Raw genomic sequence first — 12,598 nt, 5'->3', positions numbered from 1 at the left:
CACCACCAAATCCATTTCCAACACAAAACGTACACAAACACACAGACACACAATTGGCTACTCTAGATAAAGTGGAAGACCCTGTGCTATTCTTAGCCTTTAGGGCCAAAAATAAAAGGAGATCCTGGGAAACATTATTCACATCACGTCAAGACATTTGCAATAAGTATAACAGAAACAAAATTCTCTCTAATAACTGGGTGAGCTATTATTCTTCATTCCTCAGTCATGTGAAGATCGCTGTTTTGGACAACCCAGAGGTCTCCTAACTAGGATCAGGTAAACCTTGTAGACATTAGACCATTAAGTGGGGATTTTCTGCAACCAGAACTCTTTAACTCTTCACTGAATATTGGGCCTCCGATCCTTGTAAAACGATTTGCACTTACTGACTCTGTATGATGAGCCCCCAAGTACACTTGATCCCACCTACAACACCCATTCTAGTTCTGGTTGAGAGGGATTCTTGGTTTTGTTTCATTTTTATTTTTGCTTCTCTGCTTCTCTAATAAAATAAAAATTCATGAAAGGTTTTTAAACAATTAAACAAAAAATAAAACCTATAATGTGATATCTAACATGAATCTTCCAGCCAGGCACAGGGGCACACACTTGTAATCCCAGCTACTTGGGAGGCTGAAGAGAGAGGAGTCCTTGAGCCCAGGAGTTCAACATCAGCCTGTGCAAAATAGCAAGACCCCATCATAAAATAAAATAATGAAAATAAAATACAATATAAAATAACTCTTGCATAATGCTACTAGAGATCATCTCCCAATTCTGATTCACGTTTCTTAAATCAACTGTTGACATAGGTCTGAAAAGTAAGCAGATTTTAGGCTCAAGCATTTTACCAAACAAGTACTGCTTTTCTCTAACAGAGAAAAGGGTTAAATAAAATGCCTGTGAAAGTAGTTTATTAATATAAATCGTATTGTACTTACATCTGACAGTCTCTTCGGAAATAATGTAAATTCATACACTGTCCAGAATCTCCAGTGGTCTTTAAAATTTAGCTAGAATTTCAGCTATAGTAGCAACTCTAGATGACCACCCTTTTTAAAATGTTGGAATCAGGAAACCTACAAGCAGTGACCCCTTGCGTCAGAGAGAACAGTGAAAGGAAGGAGAAGGTGGGTGATGGCAGCTATAGAGAAGACAGAGGAATGTTAGAATTTGAGGTTTCCCCATAGCAATTTATACTTTCATCCCTCTTACCTGAGAAGAATACACTTCTGCTATCTCTTTCCATCCTTCAAATATAAAACTCAACAAAACTAGAAAATATCCTAGGCTTTGAAGGAGGGGAAAAAAACCTGAAACTACTGACTGTGTATTTTTTTGTTGAGATATTTAGATTGATTTGCAATCAACATAAGGTCTTAAGTGAGCAGCACTGGCTAATGGGTGAAAGCTTCAAGATTAAAGTAAAATTTATTTGAATGGATATACCAATATGTAAGTAATAAATGTATATCAAAAATGCAACATTAGGGACAGACAAAACTTTCTTTGGACACAAAAAGCAATTAAAACTATTGATAAATCAGGCCTCAAAAGAAAAACTTCCCTACAAAATAAATTATTTTAATAAATGAATGGGCCAGACACAAATATTCACAAAACATATCTAATAAAGGCTTGGTATTGATCGGCCGCGGTGGTTCACGCCTGTAATCCTAGCACTTTGGGAGGCCGAGGTGGGCAGATCACCGGAGGTCAGGAGTTCGAGACTAGACTGGCCAAAATGGTGAAACTCCATCTCTACTAAAAAAATAGAAAAAAATTAGCTGGGCACACATCTGTAGTCCCAGCTACTCAGGAGGCTGAGGTAGGAGAATTGCTTGAACCCAGGAGGTGGAGGCTGCAGTGAGCCAAGATTGTGCCATTGCACTCCATCCAGCCTGGGTGACAAAGAGCAAAACTCCGTCTCAAAAAAAAAAAAAAAAAAAGTAAAACTAAAGGTTTGTTATCCAGCATATATAAAGAACTCTTTCAACTTAATAAGACAGATATTAAAAGGTAAAAATGGGCAAAGGGTTAGAAGAGACACGTCACAAAAAAACATGGTTAATGAGCACATGAAAAAGTACTCAATATCATTAGGTAAGTGCATATTATAGTAGCATTACAAATGAACATATGAGATTCCAGTATGGAGCCATCAAAATAATTTAAAAGACTGTCAATACCTGGTATTGATGTGGAGGGCCAGAATGCTCATTTATTTTGGTGAGCATATAAAACGGTACAAGCACTTTCTAAAAATATCTGGCAGTTTTTTATAAGATAAATATATATCCGCCTTATGATCGAGTAATTTCAATTTCTAGGCAATTACACATGAGAAAAGCATATACTGACAAAAATACTTGTACAAGTCTTTCCACAGCAGCTTTATTAATAGCCCCAAACTGATGATAATCCACGTATCCATCAACAGGAGAATGAATAAACAAACTGTCGTATATCCATAAAATGGGATACTATTCACCAATAAAAAGGAATAATCATCTGCTATATACAACATAAATGAATCTCAAAAACATTAGGCTAAGTGAAAGCCTTAGCCAAAGAGTATATACTGTATGATACCATTTATATAAAATTGTGGAAAAAGTTAATCTATGATGAAAAATATCACAAACTGGGAGTGGGGTCAGGACTTGACTGTGACTTCCAGGCAACCCGGCTAAAGAAGCTGCGACTCCAAAGAAGTGGGAGGCTAGACCCCCATACATACCCCTAGGAAAGGGGCTGAATTCAGGGGACTGGGCAGCAACAATCTGCAGGCCCCACTTCCATGGCACCTCACAGGATAAGAACCACTGGCTTGGAATTCTAGCCAGCCAAAGGGAGCAGCATCGCACCTCTCTGAGACAGAGCTCCCACGGGGAGAGGCAGGCTGCCATTTTTGCTATTTGGGTAACTTAGTCTTTCCAGCCTTTGGACTTTGGAGAGTCCAAGCCATCCCAGGTCAGAACCAGTCCCCCAAGACCAGCACAGCTGCTCTACAAAAACGTGGCCAGACTTTTTTTTGTTGTTTCTTTATGTTTTAGATGAAGTCTCACTCTGTCTCCAGGCTGGCGTGCAGTGGCGTAATCTCGGCTCACAGCAACCTCCACCTCCCTGGTTCAAGCAATTCTCCCGCCTCAGCCTCCCGAGTAGCTGGGACTACAGGCATGTGCCACCACGTCTGGCTAATTTTTGCATTTTTAGTAGAGACAGAGTTTCACCATGTTGGCCAAGATGATCTTGATCTCTTGACCTCGTGATCTGCCTGCCTCGGCCTCTCAAAGCGCTGGGATTACAGGCGTGAACCCCTGCACCCGGGCCTAAACTGCTGTTTTAGGGAGGGTCCCTAATCCCATTCCTCCTCACTAGGCAGGACCTCTGAACCAGGACCTCCAGCCACCCTCCCCAGTGTTTTCTAGCCAAAAAGAAATTTGAAACCTCCCTGGTTTCAAATTTTCAAACATTGCACCCAGAGGGAAAAGCAGGCCACCATCTTTGCTGTTTGGGCAACTTAGCCCTTCCACCCTTAGAGCTTTGGAGAGTTCAAGCCAGGGCAGAAGCGGTCCCCGAGCAAAGCACAGCTACCTCTGAAAATGTAACCAGACTGCTTTTTTAAGTGGTTCCCAATTCCATTCCTCCTCACTGGGTGGGACCTCCCAACTGGAACCAGCAGCGCTCGCCAGTGTTCTCTGGCCAAAAGAGATATGAAAACTCCCTTGAAGGAAGTTCCCAGAGGGAGGGGTGCGCCACCATCTTTGCTCTTTGGGTGACATAGCCATTCCAGCCTTCAGGCTTTGGGGAGTCCAAGCCAACCAGGGATGGAAGCGGTCCACCAGTACAGCACAGCTGTTCTACAAAAACATGGCCAGACAGCATTTCTTAAGTGGAACCTCAATCCCATTCCTCCTCATGAGGCAGGACCTCCCAACCAAAGTCTCCAGCCATATCCTACAGGTGCCTTAAGTCTGGCAACAAGTCCACATCTTCCTCAGATGAATCTCCCAAAGGGAGGGGCAGGCCACCATATTTGCTGCTTCACAGCCTTCAATGTTGATACTTTGAGGTACTGGAAAATCCAAGGTCATTAGCAACTGGAGCAGGCACCCAGCATACCATAGCAGCCCTACAGAAAAGCAGCCAGACTGTTACACGGGAGCCCGTTCCCATAACTCCGCACCAGGCAGGTCCTCCAGGCCTGGGTCACCAGCTACCCTCACCAGAGCTATTAAGCCAGTAGCAGCTCGGCAACTCCCTGGACAGAGCCCCCAGGAGCAACTGAAAGCCTCTCTGCCACTGCCTCTGCAGTGGAATTCCCTTGCTACCCTCGGACTAGTGAAGAAGCAAAGATCCTAAGTGTTTTACCCAAACCTCCAACTAACTATAGTCGACAGAAAAAGAGGTCACTCCATTTCCCACAGGTCACACCCACCCCCCACTGCTCGTCACTAGAGAACACCCAGGTTGGGCCCAGAGCACAGATCCTGAATCCTGGACTGCTCGCACTGAGCAACTGCTGACCTGCATCTCTCTGGGGTGGAGCCCCCACGGTACAAGTAAAAGACCCTTGGCCAAAATCACTACTAAGGTACCTTATTCTGCTGCCTCCAAGTTGTGGAAAAAACATAAACACTGAGATCACCCCAGTTTCAGTGGGGAGCTCAGGAGCACTAAGTCATTGTCTACAGCCAGCACTCAAGGGGGAAAGGAAGCCACACTTTCAGAGCATTGACAGGGAACATGGCTGCAACTGTGAGGAAACATAGCAGAGACACACGACCAAGCAAGAATCTACCAACTAACCAGTACACTTAAGTGCCACCTACTGTATGACACGCCAAGGCTTCAAGACCAAAAATACTCACTAACATAGCCCTCTCTTAAACCAAAGACAAGAAGTCAGCTACCAATAAAGACTGTGCACAAAGCCTCGGTCCTGTGAAAAGAACCAGAAAAGAAGTCTACTGACTGTACTCAGTCTATGCTTCAGTTAAAGGAATACCCATAGGCAGATATGAGAAAGAACCAATGCACGAACTCCGGTAACTCAAATGGCCAGTGTTGTACGTCCTTCAAACAACCACACCAGTTCTCCAACAAGAGTTCTCACCCAGGCTGAGCTGCCTGAAATGACAGAAATGCAATTCAGAATATGGAAAGAAATGAAAATCTTTGAGATTCAGGAAGATGGAGAAACCCAACCCAAAGAAGCTAAGAATCACAATAAAACAATACAAGAGCTGAAGGATGAAACAGCTGGAATAATTATAAAAAAAAAAAAAAAAAACTAACAAATCTGACAAAGCAGAATAACACAACACAAGGATATCACAATGCAATCACAAGTATTAACAGCAGAATAAACCAACCTCAGGAAAGAATCTCAGAACTTGAAAACTGGTTCTCTAAAATAAGACCGACAAAAATAAAAAACAATAAAAAGATATGAACAATATGACTGAGAAGTATGGGATTATGTAAACAGGCAAAATCTACAAATCATTGGCATCCCTGAAAGAGACAGGGGAAAAGCAAAGAACTTGGAAAACATATTTCAGGATATCTTCCATGATAACCTTCCCAACCTTGCTAGAGAGGCCAACAAATACAGAAAATACATAAAACCCCTGCAAGATTCTACACAAGAAGATCATCCCCAAAACACGTAATCTTCCGATGTTTCAAAGGCAAAATGAAAGAAACAACATTTAGGGCAGCTAGAGAGAAAGGGCACCCCATCAAGCTAAAAGTGGTCCTCTCAGCTGAAACCACCCAAGCAAGAAAAGATTGGGAACCCATATTCAACATCCTTAAAGAAAAAGATTTACAACCAAGAATTTCAATGAAGACAGGAAAAACCATTCAAAAGATCAATGAATCCAGGAGTTGACTTTTTGAAAAAATTAATAAGATAGATAGGACGTTAGCTAGACTTGAAAAGAAAGAAGACACAAATAAACACAATTAGAAATGACAAAGGGAATATTGCCACTGACCCCACAGAAATATAAATAACCATCAGAAGCTACTATTAACACCACTACGCATACAAATTAGAAAACATAATGGATAATGGATAAATTCCTGGACACATACACCCTCCCAAGACTGAACTAGGAATAAACTGATTCTCTTTGAACAGACCAATAACAAGCTTTGAAATGGAATCAGAAATAAATAGCCTACCAACCAAAACAGGCCCAGGACCAGATGGATTCACAGCCGAATTCTACCAGATGCACAAAAGAAGAGCTGGTACCATTCCTACTGAAACTATTCCAAAAAAACTGAGGGACTCCTCCCCAACTCATTCTATGAGGCCAGCATCATCCTGAAACAAAAACCTTGCGGGGATACAACAGAAAAAGAAAATTTTGGGCCAATATCCTTGATTGAATATTGATGCAAAAATCTTCAACAAAATACTTGCAAATGGAGTCCAGCAGCAAATCAAAAGGTTAATTCATCACGATTAAGCAGGCTTCATCTCCGGGATGCAAGGTTACTTCAACATACATAAATAAATAAATGTGATTCATCACATAAACGGAACTGAAGACAAAAACCACGTTTACCTCAATAGATGCAGAAAAGACTTTTGATAAAATTCAACACTCATTCATGTTAAAAACTCTCAGCACACTAAGTATTACAGGAATACATCTCAAAATAATAAGAACCATCTATGAGAAACCTACAGACAACATCATGCTGAATGGGCAAAAGCTAGGATTCACCTTGAAAACTGGCACAAGACAAGAATGCCCTCTCTCACCACTCCTATTCAAGATAGTATTGGAAGTCCTAGTCAGATCAATTAGGCAAGAGAAAGAGATAAAGGGCATCCAAAAGAAAAAGAGGAAGTCAAACTGTCTTGGTTTGTAGACTACATGATTCTGTATCTAGAAAACCCCACAGTCTCGGCCCAAAAGTTCCTTCAGCTGATAAACAACTTCAGCAAAGTTTCAGGATACAAAATTAATGTTCAAAAATCCCTACCATTCCTATACATTGATAATAGGCAAGGCAAGAGCCAAATCAGAAAGCCAATCTCATTCACAATTGCCACAAAAAGAATAAAACACCTAGGAATACAGTTAACCAGGGAAGTAAAAGTTCTCTACAATAAGAATTAGAAACCACTGCTCAGAGAAATCAAAAGACACAAACAAATGTAAAAACATCCCCTGCTCATGAATAGGAGGAATCAATATCATTAAAATGGCCGTATTGCCCAAAGCAATTTACAGATTAAATGCAATCCCTATCAAACTACCAACAACACTGTTCACAGAACTAGAAAAGACTACTATAAAATGTATGTGTAACCAAAAAATACCCAAATAGCCAAGGCAATCTTAAGCAAAAAGAACAAAGCTGGAGGCAACACGTTACCAGATTTCAAACTATATACTACAAGGCTACAGTAACCAAAACAGTATGGTACTGGTACAAAACCAGGCACATAGACCAATGGAACAGAATAGAGAGCCCAGAAATAAGATTGCCCACCTATGACCACCTATCTTCAACAAAGCTGACAAAAACAAGCAATGGGGAAAAGACTCCCTATTCAATAAATTGTGCTGGGATAACAGACTAGCCATATGTAGAAGACTGTATCTGAAGCCCTTCCTTATACCATATACAAAAATCAACTCAAGATGGATTAAAGACTTAAATGAAAAATCCAAAACCATTAAATCGTTGGAAGACTACCTAGGCAATACCATCCTGGACATAAGAATGGGCAAAGATTTCATAACAAAGATACCAAAAGCAATCATAACAAAAGCAAAAATTGACAAGTGGAATCTAATTAAACTTAAGAGTTTCTGCACAGCAAAAGAAACTATCAACAGAATAAACATACAACCTACAGAATGGGAGAAAATTTTTGTAAACCATGCATCTGACAAGGGTCTAACATCCAACATCTAAAAAGAACTTCAACAAATTTACAAGAGAAAAACAAACAATCCCATTAAAAAGTGGGCAAAGTACATGGACACTTTTCAAAAGAAAACATACATGTAGTCAATAGCATATGGGAAAAAAAAACTCAACATCACTAATCATTAGAGAAATGAAAATCAAAACCACAATGAGATACCATCTCACACTAGTCAAAATGGCCATTACTAAAAAGTCAAAAACTAACAGATGTGGCAAGGTTGCAGAGAAAAGGGAACACTTGTATACTATTGGTGGGAGTGTAAATTTAACCACTGTGGAAAGCAGTATGAAAATTCTTCAAAGAGCTAAAAGCAGAGCTACATTCCAATCCAGCAATCCCAGTAGTGGGTATATATTCAAAGGAATAAAAATAATTCTACCATAAAGACACATGCCTGCAAATGTTCACTGTAGCACTATTCCCAATAGCTAAGACATAGAATCAACTTAAATGTCCATCAATGATGGATTAGATAAAGAAAATGTGGTACATATACACCATGGAATACTATTCAGCCATAGAAAAGAACAAGATTGTGTCTTTTGCGTGAACACAGATGGAGCTGGAGGTTATTACCCTTAGCAAACTAACACAGGAACAGAAAACCAAATACCAAGTGTTTTCACTTATAAGTGGGAGCTAAATCATGAGAACTTATGAACACAAAGAAGGCAACAGCAAACACTGGGGTGTACTTGAGGGTGAGAGGAGGAAGAGGAGTGGAAAATATAACTTTTGGGTACTGGGCTTAATACTTGATTGCTGAGCTAATGTGTACAATGAACCCCCATCACACGAGTTTACCTATGTAACAAACCTTCACATGTACCTGCAGACCTAAAAGTTAAAAAAAAAAAAATGTAGAAAACATAGTTATAATCTTTTGAAAGTTTTGCATAGCTTATTCAGAGTGCCACCTAAGGTTTTCCAGAAACAATAAGGAAATAAGTTATACAACCCTCCCTTAACACTCATCAAGAAGATAATAGAAAAAAATAGTACTGAAACTAAATCAAGATCTTTCTCATCCTTCACATGGTGTTTAATGTTAAAGGAATATCAGTTTGCTTAACATCTCAACAGAAAAGAAATATTACATGTAGACTCAAAGAAAGTTGAACTATATGAGAAGGCTGAGCATTAAATCCATTAACTAGAGCTTATTAATTAAATCCTAACAATCTTCTTTTCCATTGTGCATCATAATTACAATTCAGTGTTGAATATTCAGCAGCAGGCATAGCTAAATGCTACTAAACTACATATTGTATTGTGAAATGGCTTCTGTAAGCAAGTCCAAGAACAGTAACAAAAGATGAAGCTACTGACATTCAAGCACATTCATCTGGGAACCATTCTAATTATTAAGAAATTAGGAGTTGAAAATGTTTTCAGGCAGGTAGCTGATGGTATCCAAGGTTGCTCGATGGGAACAAGAGCAGCATAGCTCCATCTCAGACTGTCCTATTATTCATTCACTGCTCCTACAATTCCTTTTCCTAGAGTAGTGGAAATACCATCTTCCATTGACAGCAGTTTTAATTTCCCAACTTGTTTTTACAACTATTTTCTCACAGATTCTTCTGGCAATCTTGTGAGGCAGATAGAAAGGGTGTTATTTCATAGATGAGGACACTATGACTTGTCTGTGTAGAGTTTAGTCACTAGTCGGCCACACAGTTACAATTTGCAGAACTGCAATTGAAACACTTTTCTCCTGAACTCTAATCCTGTCCATTACAACATACAAATTCCCAAACTTTTAAGCTGGCTAGCACCATTTAGTCCACAAGATATAATGGTAGCTGTGGTTCAATGAAGTTAAACACTTAATTGAGTAGTACCTGGTCCTGATTACTAAATTAACCTTTTCTAAAATGTACCCCATCAAAATGAGCTATTATTAATAGGTGTTCCAAGAAAAAAAATGCACAGTAACAAAATAAATTTGGAAAATGTTAGGTTGAAAAATTTAAACAACAGCAACAAAAAAAGATTTGTTTATGTGGTGGCTTCTCAGCACGATTAAATACATTAATGTCTGTTATAGCTCTCCAAGAGGGAATTATAGCAGTAGGCAGAATTTCTCAAATTTAGTTAACCAACAAACATGTTTTTTTAAAAAAAGTATATTGAAGGATTAGGGCTTAATAAAGCATATGTTGAGAAAAGCTGGCTTAATCCATGTTAAGTAGAACAAGAAAAATAGGGTACTAAGTACGTTGAGTTTGGCATTTTAAATTCACTATTCTCACAAGAATCCAGAGATTGGTGCTACAAAATTATCCCCATTTTACAATTAGGGAGGAAACAACAACTGTGAAGCTGAGTTCTGTCTAACTAACTCAGCTAGGAAATGGCAAAACCCAAATTTAAGACCAGGGACTATCAGGCACTGAAGCCTCTGCTCCTTCCACTAAACACGCTGTCTCCTATAATTTACAAGATTAGAATATTTAAATTATAAACATAAGCATAAAATACAAATCCAGGAATCTGACTTACTATAAGTAAAGACAGTGGCATCTATTTACAAACAGTAGATGGAATGAAATCTAGTTTTTATTTTGTTACCCCAATTCATCTGGATAATAATTCCATGGCTATGATTAATGTCAGAGCTGGGGAAACTATTCATTTCTAGGACCTAAAATACAACCAATTTTATTGCTTATCTCACATTTAATGTGCACAAATACCTTCACACATTTGATAAGAATAGGAAAATAATAGTCTGGCATGTCTACTAGTATTGATTTGCCAGATATTATTGAGTACAATATACTATGGACATTAAAAGAGTCTCTATTTCATTTAAATTTGGTTGAAGTACCACAAAGAGTCATGACATGTCACTATCTCCTTGGTGACATATAATAGAACAGGCTAGAAAATATACTGGACTTACTCCCTATACAAATTCTCATTTACTGTAAGTTCCACATACTTGCTACACAAGAAAGCTGAGCTCCTTTCACCATCTCCTCATTCCAAGACCAAGGAAAGTGGGCCTCTATGACACAGTATGCAGAAGCAATTCTAATGTCAGAGAGGAAGACCAGGATCTCATTTGCTTTTATTAATTGACAAACATAAAGTGTATATATATTTCTCACGTACAACATGTTGTTTTGAAATGTTACTTGGTTTTAAGAGAGCCCTATGAACCTACAAGAAGTTTGGTAATCAGATCGGCCTGCCAGAAAGAAATACTAGATTGTATTCGCAGTCATTAGGGTTGGAGAGAGATCTTCCTATGTTTGAGTTATTAGTCATTACACATTAGTCCACCCATTCAAATCCATTTATAGACAACCAAGGCAGGTAGATGAACAAATAATACATAAAGGTTGCCCTCAATTTTTGTTTCCCTCTGTGAGATCTTATCTGTTTCCACTGATTCAGTTATCACTTCTCTGTTGATGACTCACTAATTGGTTTCTCCAATCTGGGCCCCTCTGGTGAACTCCAGACTCAAATCTACTTCTAGTTGGTTGAAAATACAGATCATGAATCATGAGCTTATTGGACACCTCCTTTCACAAAAAGTCCCAGATGTACTTTAGTCTCTACATGTCCAAAAGATAAATTTATTATGTCCCACACCCCCAACTTGGTCATCCATTCAGCTTCCCTATCTCAATAAATGGAAACACCATCCTTACAGCCTCCTATGCTTAAAATAAAAATAAAAATAAAAATATCTTAAACTCACTCATCATTCCTTCCTCACATATCCATTCTAGTTAATTTCTTAAGCCCCTTCTATCCTTGCTATCCCTACCACTGCTGCATTATTTCAGACCCTCACTTCCTCTTATCTATCTATGGCATTAGTCTTATCAAAGGTTTCCCTGCCTGTAGTTTCTTTCCCTTTCAATTCAATCTTCACACTACTGCCATTGTGATCAGGTGCTGGCAAACCATATTAAGCCATTCCTAGCTTAAAGATGTTTAATGGCTCACTAATACTTCTAGAGTAGAGTAGAGTCCAAAATCCTTAGCATTGCTATAAGACCCTTCAAAACTTAGTGCCAACCTAACTCCCCAGTCTTATCTCTGGACATTGCCTTTCTCTGCCATGCATCAACCACAACTGCACACTCAACACTGCTTGAGTGAGCCAAGTGCCTGCATATCTCTCTGCTTTTATTAGTGCTATTGTCCCAAATGCTATTCCACCATAAAACTAATTATGAAACTAGTAAAAACAGACAGAACTACTCAAATCCAGTATCATGTCTTTTATGAAGCCTTCAACTCTTCAAAAAGAACCGATCCCTGTGCTTCCATAGCTTTGCACATACTTCTATTAGAGTTTTGTCATGCTGTCTTATAATTAGATTACATGAATGCTTCCTGTGACTACACTGAGAGCAACTTAAGGGCAAGGACAGTAGCTTAGTCATCTCTGAATCCCTAATGCATAATAATTATAGTTAACTAAGAGAATTATTACGATGAATACAATCATATTAATCAAGGCTTTGGCACCAGACAAATCTGGATTCAAATTGTAGCCGTGCCTTTTACTAGCAGCATGATCTCAGCCAATAATTTTACAGAAGTTACTCTAAAATTCAATTTCTTTACCTGCAACATAGAAATGAAAGTATTTAAAGCAATGCC

At 39.0% G+C, this 12,598-nt stretch overlaps 1 protein-coding gene across 3 annotated transcripts in view; it reads right to left on the bottom strand.

The window, feature by feature from the left end:
- Positions 1–12,598, bottom strand: part of CHM (CHM Rab escort protein) — a 196,837-nt gene that overhangs the window by 127,736 nt on the left and 56,503 nt on the right. The window lies entirely within an intron of this gene.

Source organism: Piliocolobus tephrosceles, chromosome 12 (genome assembly GCF_002776525.5).
Source record: "Piliocolobus tephrosceles isolate RC106 chromosome 12, ASM277652v3, whole genome shotgun sequence".
NCBI classification, from domain to species: domain Eukaryota; kingdom Metazoa; phylum Chordata; class Mammalia; order Primates; family Cercopithecidae; genus Piliocolobus; species Piliocolobus tephrosceles.
Note: the sequence above shows the minus strand (reverse complement) of the source record. Positions and strands in the feature narration are given on the sequence as shown.